This window comes from Oryx dammah, unplaced genomic scaffold, assembly GCF_014754425.2.
Source record: "Oryx dammah isolate SB20612 unplaced genomic scaffold, SCBI_Odam_1.1 HiC_scaffold_23, whole genome shotgun sequence".
Classification (NCBI taxonomy): domain Eukaryota; kingdom Metazoa; phylum Chordata; class Mammalia; order Artiodactyla; family Bovidae; genus Oryx; species Oryx dammah.
This window is the reverse complement of record NW_024070207.1, coordinates 23,627,864-23,649,885: the sequence shown is the minus strand read 5'-3', so window position 1 is coordinate 23,649,885 and position 22,022 is coordinate 23,627,864. Positions and strand designations below refer to the sequence as shown.

The 22,022-nt window shown below is 36.0% G+C and overlaps 1 protein-coding gene and 1 pseudogene across 2 annotated transcripts in view; one reads left to right on the top strand and one right to left on the bottom strand.

Annotated features, from left to right (window-relative positions):
• Positions 1-22,022, top strand: part of KLHL13 (kelch like family member 13) — a 201,033-nt gene that overhangs the window by 48,965 nt on the left and 130,046 nt on the right. The gene's annotated exons all lie outside the window — the stretch shown is intronic.
• LOC120881426 lies at positions 6,481-7,242 on the bottom strand (annotated as a pseudogene).

Here is a 22,022-nt window from a genome sequence, read left to right as displayed (position 1 = left end):
GTTGCTTTTCCTTAGAATTGTCAATTATATTTTTGCATTGCCACTTAGAATCATCAATTTGGTTAATGGCACTACCATCCATCAATCACCCAAGATATAAAAACTTTACTGATAATTTGCACTCCTCTCATTCATCCAATTAGTTGATTAAATCTGTCCACTCTTCTCCTTCCTCATTACCACTATGTCATTTACAGACCTCCTTGTCATTCTCTTTACACCACCATGACAGTCTGCAAGCTGGTCTTGCTGTCACTCTCTCCACTTCCCCACTGGTTTTCCACATTGTGGTTGGTGCTCCACAATTCATCTTCCTGATGCTGACACCGTCCTCACTATTTCCCAAGTGTTTGCACTTACCACTTTTATGGTACATTTATCCTGATGTAGAAATCACATGGAAAAGACAAGACGAGTGATTGATACTTCCCCGTTATTTTCCAGCTTCCAAAATAATTCGCTGGTTCTTTACCACCTTCCAGAAATGCTCAGTGATCATTTTTAGCATGATTATGAACTCTTGCATTTAGACATATACGATGTGCTTCAGTCCTCATAGTTATTACCCTTATTGATCCTCAAATGATCCCATATTTGGGCAATGGAAGGTTATTTATATTGGCTTCGAAGTGCCTTTTGACATGGCCCTAGGAGTCTTTGATGGCTTCCTTACTTTTCAGTGTAAGATGCTTCAGGGTCCTCTTGTACATTTCTGCTCTAGACCCCATTATCAGCCATTTAGAAAATGGAGCCCTTGTTTCTTTCTTTGGAGGGGATGTTATTTAGATATCACAATATAATTATTAGGAGTATTATTGCTACTAGATGGATCATTGTTTTAAAGCCTTTCTTGAATATATTAATACAACTATAATTTTTCTTTAGGATAAACTATATCATGAGTTTTTATTGATAATGACCATTTAAGTTTAATTAACCTCAATGATAACTACATATGTATCCCCTTTTGACAAATACAGAGGTTCAGTGGTATCTACATAATTGTCATTTTGTTTATCCTACCATATATACGCAACAGCCCCAGAATAACAATACCTACATGGCCATCAACAATGTGATTATTGGAAGCTATTTACAATATGTGTGTGTGTGTGTGTGTGTGTGTGTGCATGTCTGCACAGTTGTGCTTTGTAGCAGGGTTTTTTTTTTTTTGGTCTTTAAAGTATATCCCACTAGAAATCTACATTTAAGTTGTGTTTTAAAGTTACTTGAATTATAATTTCTGTTTATACAATTATACAACCAACAAAGATGCACAGTTTGGGCCATTTATTTAATTTTACTTGTGATTTTATATTGGTTTTTAAATGCAATTTTGAATTAGGTATATGATATTTACACAGTTCAAAAGTCTAGTCTACAAAAGAAGACATATTCAAAGAAGTCCAACTATTACCTTTCTCTCCTTCTCATATATGTAGCCATCCCAATTCCTTTCTTAGATAAACAATAGCATACTGTACACACTGAGGATTTTTTGTTTTTGTTTTGCTTTGCTTAGAAATATATTCTGAAGATAACTTTGCAGTAGTATATGGAGATATTCCTCATTCTGTTTTATAGCTGCTTAGTACTCTATTGTGTATACATACAGTATTGTGGGCTTCCCAGGTGGCTCAGTAGTAAAGAATCCACCTGCCAATGCAGGAGACTAAGGAGACACAGGTTCGATCCCTGGGTCGGGAAGATCCCCTGGAGGAGGGTATGGCAACCCACTCCAGTACTCTTGCCTGGAGAATCCCATGGACAGAGGAGCCTGGCGGGCTACAGTCCATGGGGTAACAAAGAGTCAGATACAACTTAGTGACTGAACAGTGACATATATATATAAGCGTGTATATAATAGTAAGATATTAAGTTGGATCTCTAAGACAGTTTCTACCTTAATGAAACTTAAAGACAACCAGCGCAGTAATGAAAATGTGAAATACTTGGTAGCTAGTTAATGTCTATATGATTGGCCTTTTCCAATCATATAGCAGATGATATATGTTATTGTAATAGCAGATGATTTGCTCAAGGTTTTATTCAATCCCCTCACTTGTAATTGGCTATAACTTACACCTCTCTGCTTCAGTGAGATGTTGTAAAGATCACACAGGCTAACGGAGTGAGCAGCAGTCTGAGACAGACATGAACTTACTAAAAGCAACATACTTATATCGTCCCTTGCTGTATTTCCCCCTTCTCATACACATTGTGAGAAGAAACATTTTTTAAAATACATTTTTCCCCCTTCTCTTTGTCCTATCTTTTTTTCTCCTCTCATAATTTCTAAGCACTTTGGTTAAAGCTCTTTTAAGTGAACTGTTTTATGTCCTTGAGAAAGCAAATAAAGGTTGAAATACAAGTGCCTCTGAGCTCTTGCCTGGGTGAGGGAGGGGAGGTTGGGCCTCTGCGCTGGGGTGGCTGTAGGTCTCTCAGCTGGACTGCTGGCCATCTTTCTGAATGAAGTCTAGAGGAAAGGAGGCTTTCAAGCATGGGTCCTGAACTTTGAAGGGAGATGGAAGCTCTAAATATAAGCCTTGGCATTGTGGACACTTGAAATTGAACTTTATTCTTTTCTCTTTTTAATACTAACCCAAACCAAAAGCTTACACCTGTCTTTTATCATTAGTAATACGAAATTCAGGAAAGAAGGGAGAAATATTTTAGTTGAAAATATTAGAAAGCATTGTGTGTTTCTGTAAGCAAATATGTAAACAATTGTAAAAGTTTTGTTTTCTAGTCTATTGGGGTAGGTGGAGTAGTGGTTGGAAATGTTAAGTAATCAAAATATTTCACAGAGTGAATTCTTGTTTTTTCCAGTGATTTTTATTCACTCTTATTAAGAAATTCACAAAACTGTAGTTCATAGGTCAGATTCAAAATCCACAGCCACCCTCACTGGCTATTTTCAGTTTCATGGTTTGCTCTACTAGCAATTATTTCCTCAAATTAGGGCTGCCAAATTTAGCAAATAAAAATACAGGATGCTAAGATAATTTGAATTTCAGGTAAACAGCAACTTTTTTTTTTTTTTTTTGGTATAAAAGGCAGTTCCATGCAGTATTGTTGACATTTGTATACTAAAAATGTATCCACTGTTTGTCTAAAATTTAAGTTCAACTGGATGGTCCTATATTTTACCCAGCAACCCTCCACCAAACCAGGTATATTAAGAGCCTGATTGAACAAGTCAAAAGCCTTTAAGTGATATTAATTGATGCCACCGAGCATTGAATTCTCTTGACTAAGGATCTTTTCACTAGTTGTCTTTTCAATTTTGCTTGCACTGCCCATGTCATCACAAGTCAGTGGCTTGATATGAAACAAACCTCTATGCCATTTGTGCTAATTACTGTGGTTACATTATTTAAATATCACTATCACTATTCAAATGTAACTACGAAAAGGAAGCTGTTTCTAATAAAAGAGAGTTGAATGTATTGGGTGATTCCTGAAATTTCAGGGGTCCATTGAAATGCTTAAGATTTAAAAAGCTGTCATTGGGTATGCAGTGCCCGAGCCATACTGGAGCTTGAGGAAATTTATTTTATTTTATTTTTTATTTTACTTTACAATTCTGTATTGGTTTTGCCATACACTGACATGAATCCACCACGGGTGTATATGCGTACAGTAATAAAAATCAGTAATACTATCAGTAATACCAAGGCTGTTTTTATTTAAAGTACTGGTGTAATGTTCATCATGGGTTTTCTGTATTAATTTAGATTTTTTTTTAAAGCAGGTTTATTGAGCTTTAATTCACATAAATAGAATATGTGAATTCATAGCTCCATTCATTTAAAATGTACAGTTCCAATTTATAGTAGCCAAAGCATGGAAACAATGTAATTGTCCATTGATAGATGAAGATGTGGTACATTTATACAGTGGAATATTACTCAGCCATGAAAAAGAATAAAATAATGCCATTTACAAGCAACATGAATGGACCTAGGGGATGACAGAAGATGAGATGCTTGGATGGCATCACAGACTCAATGGACATGAGTTTGAGTAAACTCCGGGAGTTGGTGATGGACAGGGAGGCCTGGCGTGCTGCAGTTCATGGGATCTCAAAGAGTCAGACATGACTGAGCAACTGAACTGAACTGAATGGACCTAGAGCTTATCATAGTAAGTGAAGTAAGGCAGATAAAGACAAATATCATATGTGGAATCTGAAAAAATGATACAAATGAACTTATTTACAAAACAGAAAGGCGCACAGATATAGAAAACAAACTTATGGCTACCAAAAGGGAAAGGTGGGAGAGGTATGAATTAGTAGTTTGGGATTAGCAGATACAAACTATTATATTAGGAAATAGATAACCAATGAGGTCCTACTGTTTAACACAGGGAACTATATTCAATATCTCATAATAAACTATAATGGAAAATAATCTGAAAAGGAATATATATATATGTGTAATTGAATCACTTTGCTTTATACCTGAAACTAGCACATTGGGGATTTTTCTTTTTTCCTGAGTTTTCAAGCTTTTTACTCAGTGCGTGAAGTGACAGCCAGAAAAAAACAAAGTCACTTGATCTGCCATAATGAAAAAAATTCGTTTGTGTTTGGCCAGCCTTCCAGTGATATTTTGGTTTCTTAAGACTTAACATAGTAGGATCACAGTAGATAGTAAAAGGAAATAACAAGATCTCTACTTGGTCCTTTAATCCAAAGGCAGACTAGGAAGAATTGGATATCTCCCAAGAAACCCATTTCACTTTAGAACTGATTCAACCTAGTTTCAGGGAAAATCTAAAGTTCATTAGCAGATTAAGAAATGAGCAAGGAAGACCACATTTAAATGACTGTTGCTTGCTCTGAATCCTATTCAGCACACCACTAGACAGCATGACTAGACAGCGTGACTGATGCTTAATTCTTCCTCATTTGGTTTAGGACTTAACCTATGACAAGTAAATAAATAATTTTGCATATAAGTACATTTAGGCAGTAAGCAATGGAACTAGAAAACCTTTTGCTATCCAGTTACCATGTTTAGGTATATATAGAGTGTAACCACAGACCCCATCCAGCAGGGAAATTTGACAAAAACCCCTGTTTCTACCTGTAAGCACTGTCTGTGGATGTTATCCTGAGTGGAAGGTGTTTGTTCTTATGTTCAGTTCCTCGTTAAATGAACTGGACCACGCCTGTGGGGCCAATATCCAGAAAGATCAAAGCACCAAGGCTAAAGACAAAAAAAAGTCAAGTTGTGGCACCTACTATATAAACAGAGCAACACAGTATTCCTTTATCATACCATTCTATATAGCATGAGCACCAATCCATCTCTTGACACCAGCCTTTGCTTTCCCCAGATCTGACATTGCAATTGGTATACCCAAGTCATTACTGGATTTGGCTTTCTGGGTCCTTTGTTGTTGTCCAGTTGCTAAATTGTTTCCAATTCTTTGTTACCCCATAGACTGTAGCATGCCAGGCTCCCTTCCCCTCCACTATCTTCCTGAGTTTGTTCAAATTCCTGTCCATTGAATTGGTGATGCTGTCAAACCATCTCATCCTCTGCTGCCCGCCCTTCTTTTGCCTTCAGTCTTCCCCAGCATCAGGGTATTTTCTTACGAGTTGGCTCTTCACATCAGGTGGCCAAAGTATTGGAGCTTCAACTTCTGTATTAGTCCTTCCAGTAAATATTCAAGTTGATTTCCTTTAAGATTGACTAATTTGATTTCCTTGCAGTCCAAGGCGCTCTCAGAAGTCTTCTCCAGCATCACAATTTGAAAGCATCAATTCTTTGGCACTCAGCCTTCTTTATGGCCCAACTCTCACATCCATGCATGACTACTGGAAAAACCATAACTTTGAAAACCATAAAGACCTTTGTCAGCAAATTGGTGTCTCTGCTTTTTAATACACTGTCTAGGTTTGTCATAGCTTTACTTCCAAAATGAACAAGCATCTTTTAATTTCATGGCTGCAGTCACTGTCTGCAGTGATTTTGGAGCCCAAGAAAATAAAATCTGTCACTATTTCCATTGTTTCCCCATTTGTTTGCCATGAAGTGATGGGACTGGATGCCATGATCTTTGTTTTTTGAATGTTGAGTTTTAAGCCAACTTTTTCACTCTCCTCTTTCACCCTCATCAAGAGGCTCTTTAGTTCCTCTTCACTTTCTGCCATGAGAGTGCTATCATCTGCATATCTGGATCCTTTAACTTGCTGCATATGCACTCTATTCTAAATGTGATTAATCACCAAAATAATCTCTTCAAGAAACCTTCATAGCAAAATAACAGATTCCCTATTAACAGTAAGAGGATCAAGTTTAATAGGCCAAAATAGAAGACAGGAAGTCTGACAGAACTCGTGTAGATGGCACAGGAGGTCTCTGACCTCAGGCCCCCTGTGCTGAGCAATAACGTCACTGGCAAACTCCAAGATGTAAGAACTATAAATATCCAGTCATGCAGGAAACAAGAATGCTTCTTTCTCATTTAGTCATCCTCGGAACCCTCAGCAGACCTTTCGTTTGTAGCCACTTTCCAATTTGTGCCTTTGTCCTCTCTTGTATTTCCTTGTACAATGAATAGTGTGAATTGTAGGGATGTGGGCTTTTTTCTCTTTTTCCTTTTGGTTTTCTTAGTGTCTCTTTCCTCACTTTCCTCTGAACTGCTGAATGCAGAATCATCTGACTGGAGCGTGTCACTTTCTGCCTCTAGGAATAAAGCAGATTTCTTGAGAGACTTTTTCCTGGATTTTTTCTTCCACTTCCATGGTTGTCTCCTTTTCCTAGCACTAGAAGCCCCAGTTTCTTCTGAGATCTCACTTGAGGAATCAGCTGTTCTATCTGTGGCTTCCTTTTTGCTTTTCTTTTGGTTTTTGTGTGATTTTTTTTTCCTTATTTTTTTGGTGGGATTGCTTTGATTTTTTGTGTTTGTGGGTAGATGATTTTACCTGGGGAGATGTTTTTTCCCCATTAGACAGCGTGTACTATCTTGTTGATCACTGTCTGTTTCAGATTCTTGAGGGTATAACTCTTTATAGCCACTGTGACCCCATCTGTCTGATGTTTTAGCTTCATAATCATATAACTACTTGTTCCAGGATTTAGCCTTAAGAAAATAATCATCCACTGCTCCAGAAATTTCATTCTTTGACTTCCAGTAGTTCTCTAATTCCTCCTGTATCTTATTGTGAGCATCTATGTGCCAGATGACATTCCTTAAGAGAACTTACCCCATGGAAACTTGGGACATTTTTCAATCCCTTGGTCTTGAGGCAGTCAGGCACTTGTTAGTGTGAGATGAGGAACCACTCCATTACAAGATTTCCTCCCACTCAGGAAGCAAAGAGTCGGGGCTCAAAGGCAGCTCTACACCATGTGCCACAGCCTCGTGTGGTGGGGGTGGAGGGAGGAAGTAGTCTCTAACACGACATTGTGATTCAGCTGTATTTCAGTAAAAAAAAAAAAGATGTACAATCCCATAATTTTTAGTAAATTCACAGATATGTGCAAATATTACCAGTCAATTTTGATATATTTTTATCACCAGAAAAATAAACACCTGCTCTTTAGATAACAGTCCTACCACCCACTATCTCCTTCAGCCCTAAGCAGCGACAAATCTACTTCCCATCTCTATGGTTAGCCTTATTCTGGACATTTTATATGAATGGAGTCATACAGTATCTTACCTTATTTGACTGGCTTGTTTAAGTTAGTGTAGTACATTCAGTGGTCATCCATGTTGTAGCATGAATCAGAGCTTCCTTCCTTTTTATGGCTAAATGATATTCCATTATATAAATATAACACATTTTGTTTATTCATTCACAAATTGATAGTCATTGGCATTGTTTCCTGCTTTCAGCTATTTTGAATAATGCTACTATGAATATATATGTAAATGTTTTTGTTTGATAAGCTGTTTTCAAATCTTTGGGGTGGATTCCTAGGAGTGGATGTACAAATCATATGGTAATTCTATGTTCAACTTATTTTGGAACTGCAAAACTATTCCACAGAAATTGCACCATTTTGCAAAAATTCCTACTAATACTATACAAGGGTTCTAATTTCTCCATCCCCTAGCCAGCATTCATTATTACCTGGTTTTGTTTTGTTTTTCATAATAGCCATCCTAATGGGTGAGAAGTAGTATCTCAATATGAATTTGATTTTGCCTGTGATTAGTGATGTTGAGCGTCTTTTCATGTATTTGTTGGTCATTTGTGTATCTTCTCTACAGAAATATCTATTCATGATATTTGTTCAATTCCTGATTGAATTTTTTATTGTTGATGAGTTGGAATTTTGTATATTAATCCCTTGTCAGACATATATTTGCGAGTATTCCCCCCATCCTATAGGTTGTCTTTTCACTTTTTTTGATAATGTACTTCGGTACATAAAAGTTTTTAATTTTGATGAAGTTCAAATTATATTTTGTTTTGTTGTTTATGGTTTTGGTATCATAGGAATTGTTTGCCAAAACTGAGGACATAGGGAGTTACCTCTGTGTTTTCTTCTATTTCACCATTCAGCCCTAACATTTAGCTTTTTGATCCATTTTAGTTATATTTGTTTATGGTATGAAGTAAGGGTCCAATTTCATTCTTTTGCATGTGGCTATCCAACTGTGCGTAGTACCATTTGTTAAAGAGACTGTCCTCTCTCTGTTGAATGATCTTAGCACTCTTATTGAAAAGCAATTGACCAAAGATACATGGCTTTATTTCTGGACTATCAGTTCTGTTCTGTTGATCCCTATGTCAGTTCTTATGCTAATACCAAACTATTTTGATTACCATTGCCTGTTAGAAAGTTTTGAAATTAGGAAATTTGAGTCTTTCCACTTCGTTCTTGTTTTTCAATATTGTTTTGACTATGCTAAGTCCCTTGCAATTATATATGAACTTTAGAATCAGCTAGACAGTTTCTACAAGGAAGTCGGTTGAGATTCTGATAGGCTCTATGTTAAATCTTCAGATCAGTTTGGGGAGCATTGACATCTTAACATTATTAATTCAATCCATGAACATAGGAGATTTACCCATTTATTTAGATCTTATTTTTCAGCAATATTTTGTAGTTTTCAGAGTACAACTTTTGTGCTTCTTTTGTTAAATTTATTCCAAAGTGTTCTTTCCTTTTGTGTGCTTTTATTAATGAAATTTTTTCTTAATTCCATTTTATATTTTTTATTGCAACTATAGAAGTACAACTGATTTCTACATATTGAAATTGTATCCTATAACCTTGGTGAACTCATCTATTAATTCTTAACAGTCTTTTTACTCAGTTTCTTAGGATTTGCTATGTGTAAGTTCATGTCATCTGCTAATGGAGAAAGTTTCATTGCCTCCTTTCCAATCTGATGCCTTTTATTATTTTTTTCTTGACTGTTGCCCTGGCTACTACTTTGAGCACATTATTGAATAAAAATATTGAGAGCAGTTACCCTTGTTTTGTTCTTGATTGTGCAGGACAGGCATCCAATCTTTCATCATTAAGTATTGCACTAAATTAGCATTTATCTTGATTACTGAGTTTTGGGGAACCCTTGAAAAATTTCAGCATGAGATGTCACTCAGTTCACTTCAGTCCTGGACCTGCACTTTAAAAAGATTTGAAGGAAATTATAAAAACTCCTAAGGATTTAGTACAAGTGGCTTTTTCTTCTCTTCCTGTTTTGAAGGAGACATCTATAAATCACAGCTCATGCATTCATTGTTTTGAGTGAGGTTAACTTGTGGAAAAAGATCCAGTTAGCAGGCTTATATACAAAGAAAAAGCCTTGTCTCTAGATCAAATGATAAGGCAAGTCACAAATGATTCCTATTTTAACTTTTTTGATTAATCAACAAACCTCAGCCCTGTATATATCCCATAGTATGACTTATACTATCGATATGAAAGATTGTGTAAAGTATAGAGTTACCTACACTTCCCTTACTGTCTTCTTTAATTTTGTTGTTTGCTAAACTTATTAGGGGCCCAGGAAAACTATTATCTTTATCCAGACCTGCATGTTCTGTGTACTCCCTTGAATCCCTTGCACAGTGTAAGTTGAGTGACCTAATTAATAAAGTGGAGATTTGTTTTGGAAAAGTTTTTGTCTGGAATGTTGGCTTTCTATGGAGCTCTGATTAGTGGATTGTCATTTAAAGGTACCATATTTGAAAGTCACTCACTAAAAAGAGATAAAACTCTAGTAAATGGACTGTACTAATTGTGATCAGGCCAGATGTTTGTTGTTTTCATTGAATTGACTCATGCTGATTATGACTGAATGGTGTGTTAACAGTATTCTTTTTAAAAGGACATTCTTTGTTTTTTTTTAAATTTAATTTTGAAGAATATAATAAACTTTTAGAAGACAGATTACAATTAAATATATCTTTTGCTAAGATTGATTAGATTATGGTTATTAGATTATTAGATTATAACTTACAGTGGATCTTAGTTAAAGAGTTCTTAATATAATTAGTTGATCATGTGGGTAGAATTCAATACATTCTTCTTGGTCAGAATAACAAATATTATATAACATAAATATTATGTAATATATGAGTAGGCTTTTAAAAATCTGTTTACATTTTTCAAAATTTTCACGTAAATATTTTGTCCAAAATATAGTCAAAGGATAAGCATCTTCTATTCATATTGACCTAAATCATTGGGGGAATAATTGACACTTTTTAAAGAAATCAGTGGTAAAATGGACCACTCGGAAAGAAATACTTTCATTTCTTTTGCTATTGTTTAGGTTTTGCTTAGTGTTTACAGCATGGACTTCAGGTTTCAGCTATAAATTGATTTGAAAACTAGTATCTTTAAGCTTAAAGGCCTCCAAGGCAAAGACAATAAAATGATTCATTCTTTACTTTTATAATACTAGAAAATGTAATAAAAACACTGTATTGCATCTGGATTTTTCAAGTCACTTGGAGCTTGATTATTCCATTATATTGGAGACAAAAGAATTTTTGTTTTAAGATAGCTTATGAATCTCATTTTGCTTGAATAAACAGCTTTCTGGTAAGGTGATTACTGTAATATAAAAGCACTTAAGAATTTTACCCTTTGGAACATGGAGGACAAATTCAATTTTGGCCAGCTAGCATGGGGATGGGAAAAAACAACCTTTACCTCCTTTCTTAAACTAACCCCAAACTCGAAGCTTTAATAATGAACCCAGTTAGTTGCCTTCTCCAGTAAAATGTACAATAATTTTTTCTTTATCTTCTCTGATTTTCTGTAAAGATTTCATTTAAAAGGTTTTTTGTAAGCTTTTGTCTTCTTCATTGTCTTGCTCCCTCTCTTTTCTTTAAAAGTGAGTTATAATCGACATATAACATTATTAATTTCAGTTACACAGCATAATGAATCGATATTTGTGTATAGGTTGAAATGATCACTTGAGGAAGTCTGGTTAGCATCTATCACTGTGTACATCATTACAGCTTTTTATTCTTGTGATGGGAACTTTTAAGATTTACTCTTATAAATTTAAATTTTAAAAAAAGACTTAAAAAAAAAGATTTACTCTTAACAAATTTCAAATGCAGTACAGTATTATTAACTATAGTCACCATGTTGTACATTACATTGTCACTTTCTTTAAATTAAAAATATGTCTCTTGGAAACAAAAGAAATATTTTTATTGTACCAAGGATTTTTATAAATTTTTATTGAAATATAGTTGATTTATAATGTGTTAAAGATGTACAGCAAAGTGATTCACATATAACATATATTCTTTTGAAAATTCTTTTTGTTGTACGTTACTACAAGATACTGAGTAGAATTCCCTATGCTATACAGTAGATCCTTATTGATTATCTATTTTATATATCATAATATATATATTTTAATCCCAAACTCCTAATTTATCCCTCTCCTAACTTTTCCCCTTTGATAGCCATGTTTGTTTTCTGTGTCTATGAGTCTATTTCTGTTTTGTATATAAGTCCATTTGTATCATTATTTTAGATGTGTAAGCAATATCATAATTCTGTTTGGCTTTCCCTGTCATACTTCACTTAATATGATAATCTCTAGGTCCATCCATGTTGCTGCATTATTTCATTCTTTTTAATGACTAAATAATATTCCATCTTCTTTATACGTTCATCTGTTGATGGACATTTTAGTTGCTTCTGTGTCTTGGTTGTTGTAAATAGTGCTGCAGTGAACATTGGGATGCATGTACCTTTTCAAATTATAGTTTTGTCTGGATATGTGCCCACAAGTAGGGTAGCTGGGTCCTATGGTAATTCTATTTTTGGATTCTTAAGAAACTTCCATACTATTCTCCATGGTGGTTGCACCAGTTTACATTCCCACCAACAGTATATGAGGGGACTCCCCTTTTTGCCACACCCTCTCCAGCATTTATTATTTGTAGACTTTTTGATGATGGCCATTCTGACTGATGTGTGGTGATACCCCATTATAGTTTTGACTTGCATTTCTCTAATAAATAGTGGCGATGTTGAGCATTTTTTCATATACCCTTTGGCCATCTGTATGTCTTCTTTAGAGAAATATCTATTTAGATCTTCTCCCATTTTTTGATTGGGTTGTTTGATTTTTAATATTGAGCTATAAATGAGATGTTTATATATTTTGGAAATTAATCCCTTGTCAGTCACATCATTTGCAAGTACTTTCTACCATTCTGTATGTTGTCTTTTCATTTTGTTTATGGTTTCTGTTACTTTGTCATTTTCTTGTTTGTATAAGTGAAGATAAAGGATTCTTCATGGTTTTAGTAGGATCTGAGCAGTGTCTTAACTATCTTTTGAATGTAAAACCGTGGAAAAATACTATGGAGGTTTCTCAAAAAATAAAAATAGAACTACCATATGATCCAGCAGTTCCACTCCTAGGTATATATCTGAAAAAAAGAAGAAAACACTAAGTTGAAAAGATACATGCACCCCAGTGTTCATAACAGCATTATTTATAACAGCCAAGATATGGAAACAACCTAAGTGTCCATCAACAGATAAACTGATAAAAAGAGGTGACACACACACACTGGAATACTACTTAGGCATTAAAAATGAGTTTTGCCATTTGCAGCAGCATGAATGGACTTGGAGTATATTATGCTTAGTGAAATAAGTCAGACAGAAAGACAATTACTGTTTGTTATCACTTATATGGAGAATCTAAAAAATAAAACAAGCTAGTGAATATAACAAAAATGGGACATACTTGTAGATATAAAGAACAAAATAGTGGTTATCAGTGGGGAGAGGGAAGTAAGTAGGGGAAAGATACAAGTGAAGGATTAAGAGATACAAACTACTATGTATAAAATAAAGAAAATACAAGGCTATATTATACAGTACAAGGAATGTAACCAATATTTTATAATAACCATAGATGAAGTATAACCTTTAAAAATTGTGAATCACTTTTTTGTATACCTGAAACTTATCTAATATTGACTATAACTCAGTAAATTTTTTTAAATGTGGTGAAGGATAATAATGTGTCTTTAACATGCTGTAAGTTCTCTTGGTTTCTGACACACGCACTCACACAAATTGAGGTTGAACCTCTCTTCTTATGCTTCTTTGTTGTTCTTCTTCTAGGAAAGGCCTGTTCAAATACTTGCCCATTGGGTTCCTCATCTTTATAAATGATTTTGGGGGCACTACTTTATGTATGATGAGCATTAAACTTTTGCCTGGGACTTCCTTGGTGACTCAGTGGTAAAGAATCTGCCTGCCAATGCAGGAGACATGGGTTTGATCCCTGATCCGGGAAGATCCCACATGCCGTGGAGCAACTAAGCCCGTGTGCCACAACTTCAGAGCCTGTGCTCTAGAGTCCTGAAGCCACAACTACTGAGCCTGCATGCCACAACAGCTGAAGCCTGCATGAACTAGAGCCTGTGCTCCACAACAAGAGAATCCACTGCCATGAGAAGCCTGCACACAGCAACTAGAGAGTAGCCCCACCCTCCACAAGTGGAGAAAAGCCCTAGCAGCAATGAAGACCCATCACAGCCAAAAATAAGTACATAAATAAAAATTTCAAAAGAAAGCCTTTCGCCTGTAGTAGTTGTTACAGTCCCTTTCCACTTCCCCTTGTCTTTTAAGTCTGTTGCACCATATAAATTTGGAACTTCTTTTTCAACTAACAACCATATAAACCACTTTTATTTTCTTTATGGCTTCTGCGTTTTTTGTTGGCCCTTAGATTGTTTTTATGTCCTGTAAAAAAGATACTCTCTCCCGTTCAGTAGGTTGCCATTTTCTTTTCTTGATAAGATTCCTTTGTGTGCAAAAGCTGTTAAATTAAATTAGGTCCCATTTGTTTATTTTTGCTTTTGTTTCCTGTTTCTGTGGAGACAGATCCAAAACATATTGCTAAGACCAAGGTCAAAGAGTCTATTGCCTTTGCTTTCTTCTAGGAGTTTTATGGTTTAATATCCAAAATGTATAAAGAACTTATACACCTCAATATATAAAAAAACAAATAATGATTAAAAAATGGGAATAGGCATTTTTCCAAAGAAGACACACAGACGGCCAACAGACACATGAAAAGATGCTCAACATCACCAATCATCAGGAAAATGCAAATCAAAGCCACAGTGAGATAGCACCTTACACCTGTCAGGATGGCTATCATCAAAACAACAAGAAATGATAAGTGTTGGCAAGAATGTGGAGGTAAGGGAACCTTCGTGTACTATCAGTGGGAATTAAATTGGTGCAGCCACAGTGGAAAATATTATGGATGTTCTTCAAAAAAATGAAAATAAAACTACCATGTGATCTAGCAACTTGATTCCTGGGTATTTATCAAAAGAAAACAAAAATACTAATTATAAAAGATATATGCACTCCAGTGTTCATAGCATTATTCATAATAGCCAAGATATGGAAACACCTTAGATATACATCAATTCAGTTCAGTTCAGTTCAGTCGCTCAGTCATATCCGACTCTTTGCGACCCTATGAATCACAGTACGCCAGGCCTCCCTGTCCATCACCAACTCCCAGAGTTCACTCAAACTCATGTCCATCGAGTTGGTGATGCCATCCAACCATTTCATCCTCTGTCGTCCCCTTCTCCTGCCCCCAATCCCTCCCAGGGATTGACTTTTCCAATGAGTCAACTCTTCACATGAGGTATACATCAATAGATGAATTAATAAAGATTTGGTGTATATATATGTATATATATATACATATATATACACACACACAGTGGAATACTACTCAGTTATCCATCAACAGATGGGTTAATAAAGAAGACTTCGTATATATACGCAATGGAATATTACCCAGTTGTAAAAAATGAAATTTTGCGATTGTGTCAACATGGATAGACCTGGACGGTTTTGTACCTAGTGAAATAAGCCAGACAGAGAAAGTCCAATACAGTGTTTTCACTAATCTGTGGAATCTAAAAAATGAAACAGATGAACAATTATAACAAAATAGAAACAGACTCACAGATATGGAGAACAAACTAGTTGTTACCCAAGGATAGAAAGTGGCAGGAGGGGCAAACTAGGTGAAGGGGATTAAGAGGCACAGACTACTAAGTATAAAATAGTTACAAGGATGTAATTTACAGCACAGGGAATATCCTTTTTGTATGGAATGTATTCTATAAAAATATTGTTACTATTTTGTACACCTGAAACTAATATATGTTGTATGTTAACTGCAATTAAAAACAAAAAGAAAATAAACTGCATTTTTTGTAATTTGAAAATGTGAACATTAAATAGGAAAAAAATCTCCTTTATATTATTCTACTACTTTTATATATTTTTTTCATATTTAGAGATTTAATTCCTCTGAGGTGTATATATATATGATATAGAGAGAACTTCTATTTTTTCCCAGTAATGTTTCCAGTTTCCTCACAAATATTTATTGAGAATTTCATCTCTTTTTGCTAATTGTGACTATCACATTCATCATAGTTAATAACCATATTTATTTTGATCTATTTTTAGATTCTGTTCTGTTGATCCTTCTCTGTTTCTATACTAGTACCACACTGTTTTAATAGTTACTGTACCTTAATAGTACATCAGGTGGAAATTGCTTCCCCCCTTATTTAAAAAAATATTTGGGCAATTTTTATGTGTTACATCTCCCATTGAACTATAGTTTCAACATGTAAAATATCCATCCTCCTCCACAAGAAAAATCTGACCCTTTGCTAATTTGATTGGGATTGCATTGCATTTCTATATGAATTTTGGGTAAAATTCTGTGTTGGGGGGTATCTGTGTCCATGTATTCATTTATTCAGGTCCTTTCCTGGGGGCTCAGACGGTAAAGAATTTGCCTGCAATGAGGAATACCTGGGTTCGATCCCTAGGTTGGGAAGATCCCCTGGAGGAGGGCATGGCAGCCACTTCAGTATTCTTGCCTGGAGAATCCCATGGACAGAGGAGCTTGGTGGGCTACAGTCCATAGGGTCATAGAGAGTCAGACATGACTAAGTGACTCACTTTTTAAAAAATTATTTTGTGAAATTTTATTTTTAAAAGTCTTTCACATTTCTTTTTAAGCTTATTCCTAGTTATCTTACGAATCTATGTCTTTGTGGAACTGATATTCTTGTAGTGGTCAATTTACTGTTAGTTTTCCAGTTAATTCTTCCTTTCAGTTCAGTTCAGTTCAGTTGCTCAGTCGTGTCTGACTCTTTGCTACCCCATGGACTGCAGCACTCCAGGCCTCCCTGTCCATCTCCAGCTCCCGGAGTTTATTCAAATTCATGTCCATTGAGTCGGTGATGCCATCCAATCATCTCATCCTCTGTTGTCCCCTTCTTTTCCCACCTTCAGTCTTTACCAGCATCAAGGTCTTTTCAAATGAGTCAGCTCTTTGCATCATGTGGCCACAGTATTAGTGTTTCAGCTTCAAAATCAGTCCTTCCAATGAACAGTCAGGACTGATCTCCTTTAGGATGGACTGGTTGGATTGCCTTGCCATCCAAGGGACTCTCAAGAGTCTTCTCCAACACCACAGTTCAAACGCATCAATTCTTTGGTGCTCAGCTTTCTTTGTAGTCCAACTTTCACATCCATACATGACTACTGGAAAAACCATAGCCTTGACTAGATGGACCTTTGTTGGCAAAGAAATGTCTGCTTTTTAATATGCTGTCTAGGTTGGTCATAACTTTTATTCTGAGGAGTAAGCGTCTTTTAACTTCATGGCTGCAATCACAATCTGCAGTGATTTTGGAGCCCAGAAAAATAAAGTCTGCCACTGTTTCCACTGTTTCCCCATCTTTTTGCCATGAAGTGATGGGACCAGATGCCATGATCTTAGTATTCTGAATGTTGATCTTTAAGCCAACTTTTTCACTCTGCTCTTTCACTTTCATCAAGAGGCTCTTTAGTTCTTCTTCACTTTCTGCCATAAGGGTGGTTTCATCTGCATATCTGAGGTTATTGATATTTCTCCTGATAATCTTGATTCCAGCTTGTGCTTCATCCAGCCCAGCATTTCTCATGATGTACTCTGCATATAAGTTAAATAAGCAGGTTGACAATATACAGCCTTGATGTACTCCTTTCCTGATTTGGAACCAGTCTGTTGTTCTATGTACAGTTCTAACTGTTGCTTCTTGACCTGCATACAGATTTCTCACGAGGCAGGTCAGGTGGTCTGGTATTCCCATCTCTTGAAGAATTTTCCACAGTTTGTTGTGATCTACACAGTCAAAGGCTTTGGCATAGTCAATAAAGCAGAAATAGATGTTTTTCTGGAACTCTCTTGCTTTTTCCATGATCCAGCAGATGGATGTTGGCAATTTGATCTCTGGTCTGTCTGCCTTTTCTAAAACCAGCTTGAACATCTGGAAGTTCACAGTTCACATATTGTTGAAGCCTGGCTTGGAGAATTTTGAGCATTTACTAGCATGTGAGATGAGTACAATTGTGCGGTAGTTTTAGCATTCTTTGGCATTAACAAAATGTGGTCCACTGGAGAAGGGAATTACAAACCACTTCAGTATTCTTGCCTCGAGAACCCCATGAACAGTATGAAAAGGCAAAAAGATAGGACACTGAAAGATGAACTCCCCAGGTCAGTAGGTACCCAATATGCTACTGGAGATCAGTGGAGAAATAACTCCAGAAAGAATGAAGAGACAGAGCCAAAGCAAAAACAACACCCACTTATGGATGTGACTGGTGATGGAAGCAAGGTCTGATGCTATAAAGAGCAGTATTGCATAGGAACCTGGAATGTTACATCCATGAATGAAGGCAAATTGGAAGTGATCAAACAGGAGATGGCAAGAGTGAATGTCAACATTTTAGGAATCAGTGGACTAAAAAATTCTTTTGGACTTTTTATAAAAACTTTCATGTTATCTGTAAATCTTAGATCTTAAAGTGTTATCCATGGTCTAGCAGCAGGAGCATTCTTTTTGAACCTCTTAGAAAAGCAGATTCTCTGGATCCATCCCTCATAAACTGACTGAGAAACTCAGAGGTAGAGCCCAGCTGTCTGTGTTCATCTTGCTATCCAGAGAACTCTAATACGTAGTGAAGTTTGAGGACCACTGATATAAATGATAGTTTTTATTTTTTCTTACCCATATCTTCACTTCTCACCTCTATTTTCTTGCAAGATGTGTATGTAACAGTTCACAGTCTGTTACATAGAATGGATTGTATAGAATGGACTTTGAAGAGCCTGAGACAAATTAGTAAGTTTCCAGAGAAACACTGGAGAGGGGAATGATGGGAAATGAATACTTTCTTAACCAGGTGAATGGGTGGGGGGGTGTACTTAACCTCAGACTGAGTTTGATTGGGTCAGATAAATTAAGTATATTAAGATGAATTTTAGCCCTTATTATATGAAAACAGTAACTATTAGAAAATCAGATAGAATTACATTAATACAAGGACAATAACTTCCTTCAACATTGGTAAAAGACAAATGATTCCATTAACCAACAATATATCCCAAAGGCATCCATAAAGCCTTTTATAAGTGTCAACATGAAAAGGGACTTCCATTGGATCACACTGAAGAAGGAAGGAGTGGTATTATTGCAAAAAGCAATGGAACTGCATGGTGTAGGTATATCAATAAAGAGCAAGATGGTAGTGACCATGTGGAGCAGGTTGCCCCCATGACTGCAGCAAGAAAAGTGAAATTATTAAGAGTGTGTCAGTCTTGGCATACAACCAGGGGAAGGAAGAAACCTATGGGTTATGGAACATGGGGATCCAGTATATTTGGTTGGAGGAAGCCAGGCAGGCTGATCTCTTACATAAAAGGTATATTCTGAAATCAGCTGTCACTGCAGCCGTTTGTACAGTGCAACTGTTATTCTTTGTAGCCTTGCACATTTTGTTAGGGGTGCTTATGTGGAAACATTCTACATGGTTCTAGTTGGTTTCAGAATTTTTCAAGGGAAAAATCATCACCCAGCTCAAATCTCGTGCTCTATTGTTTTAGGGTAGGACCTCTTAGTGCCATGGGTGGGAGGGGAGTGTGGTGTCTGTCATGTGTGAAAGCTGGAGGATTCAATAGTCTGTGACATGTTGAAAGTTAACCTTTAAGTAACAAATTATTTCTGTTCCTTAAATTCCAAAGTTTGGGATTTCAAAATGATTTTGAATTTTTCATGACATTGCTACATATAACTTGATTTAGAGAGAAGAGCAATTATGTACAACTTTTCTACAGGTTGCCATGTTTCGATTTTGTAATGTTTAGCACTTTTCACTGATCTTTTCTGTCAGCTTTCTTTTCTCACTGTACTTATCAAAATTTTAGTTGAAGACATATGATTATAGAAACTCTTAAAATTTCTTTTATATAACATCAGCTTAGTTCATAAGCAGGGCTTTCCTTACATGGTGTAAAATTGGCTAGGCATATCTCAAATCTCATTATTTTTAAAGCTGTTGGTTCTTAGGGTAGGAAAGTGAGACTGGGGTTTAGTTAAATACTAAGTCATAAACTAGAGTCTCTATTTGAAATATTATCTAAGTATATGACAGGTGATTGAGAATTATTAGATTTGTGAATTACTTAAAATAAATGCTTGAGACTAAAATTAGTTAAGCTTATGCAAGATATCTCAGCTATCAGAAACAGTCTTGTCAGTTTTATTTCTTGTGATCCAAGTAGAATATTTTAAAGGCAAAACCACAATTAGGTTTTTGTCAGGTGTGTGCTCTGAGTAACAACTAGTCTCCCTTTTATTCGTCAGAGTATTTATGGCCATGGAGAATTGTGTCTTTTAAATTACAGTATGTGTCTGGGTATATATTTGTCCTGTCCTTTTTTTTTTCCCTTAAATGTTGGCCTTTATATGTCATGTCTTGTCTGTTTGTCTACACAGTCCCTACTTTAGGGCAGAGATAATATATGATACTTTTTTTTTCTTTTATTAAAACATTTCAAGCATAGGGAAAAGTTGTTATTTAGTTGCTAAATCGTTTCCGACTCTTCTTTGCAACCCGGCTGTAGTCCACCAGGCTTCTCTTGTCCGTGGGATTTCCCAGACAAGAATACTGGAGTGAATTGCCATTTCCTTCTCCAAAGGATCTTCCTAACCCAGGGATTGTGCCCACATCTCCTGCATTAGCAGGTGGATTCTTTACAACTAGCCACCAAGGAAGCCCTGCAGGGAAAAGTACAGAGGCCAGTATAACAAACGCTCACATAGTGAAAGTTGCTCAGTCGTGTCTGACTCTTTGCAACCCCATGGACTATACAGTCCATGGAATTCTCCAGGCCAGAATACTGGAGTGGGTAGCCTTTCCCTTCTTCAAGGGATCTTCCATCCCAGAGATTGAACCCAGGTCTCCCGCACTGCAGGCGGATTCTTTACCAGGTGAGCCACAAGGGAAGCAACTGTGCAATATCTTAATGTTTTACCATTTTTGTTTCAGATGCTTAGCAAAATGTTAGATACAGGCAGAACTCCTAGTGTATCTCTCCCCAGTTGCATTCCTCACCCTTCTTCTCTTGAGGTAACGACTATGCCAAATTTTCTTATTCCTATGAATATTTTTATGCTTTTTCTATGTATGTATATGTGTGTGTCTATATGTCATCTGGTATTGTCTTATGTGCTTTTGAAATTTATTTCATAGTATTGTACTTCTTTTAGTTTGCATTTTACTTAATTTTTAATTGAAGTATAGTTGATTCACAATGTTGTGTTAGTTTCAAGTGTACAGCGCAATGATTCAGTTATACACACGCATATATTCTTTTTCAGATTCTTACCCCTTATTATTATTATAAAATATCAAGTATAGTTTCCTGTATTATACAATAGGACCTTATATTTTATTTTATTTATAGTAGTGTCTATATGTTAATCTAGAATTCCTAATGTATCCCTCCTCCCCCCTTTCCCCTTTGGTAATCATAGTTTGTTTTCTGTATCAATGGGCCTATTTATGTTTTGTAAATAAGTTCATTGGTATCATTTTTTTTAGATTCTACACATAAGCAATATCATAATGTTTGTTTTTCTCTCCCTGGCCTACTTCACTTAGTATAATACCTTGAGGTCCATTCATGTTGCTGCAAATGGCATTATTTCATTCCTTTTTATGACTGAGTAGAATTCCATTATGTATATGTACCATATCTTCTTTATCTATTCATCTGTCAGTGAACATGTTTCCATGTCTTGGCTGTTGTAAACAGTGCTGCAGTAAACATTGGGGTGCAGTGTGTATCTTTTCAAAGTACAGCTTTTTGCAGATATATGGAGTGGGATTTCAGGATCATATGGTGGCACTATTTTTAGTTTTTAAAGGAACCTCCATATTGCTCTCCATAGAGGCTACACCAGTTTATAGTCCCACCAACAGTTTACAAGGGTTCCCTTTTCTCCATACCCTCTCCAGCATTTATTATTTGTAGACTTTGACGATGGCCATTCTGACCAGTGTGAGGTGATACTTCATTGTAGTTTTGATTTGCATTCCTCTCAAGTGGGCCTTAGAAAGCATCACTACAAACAAAGCTAGTGGAGGTGATGGAATTCCAGT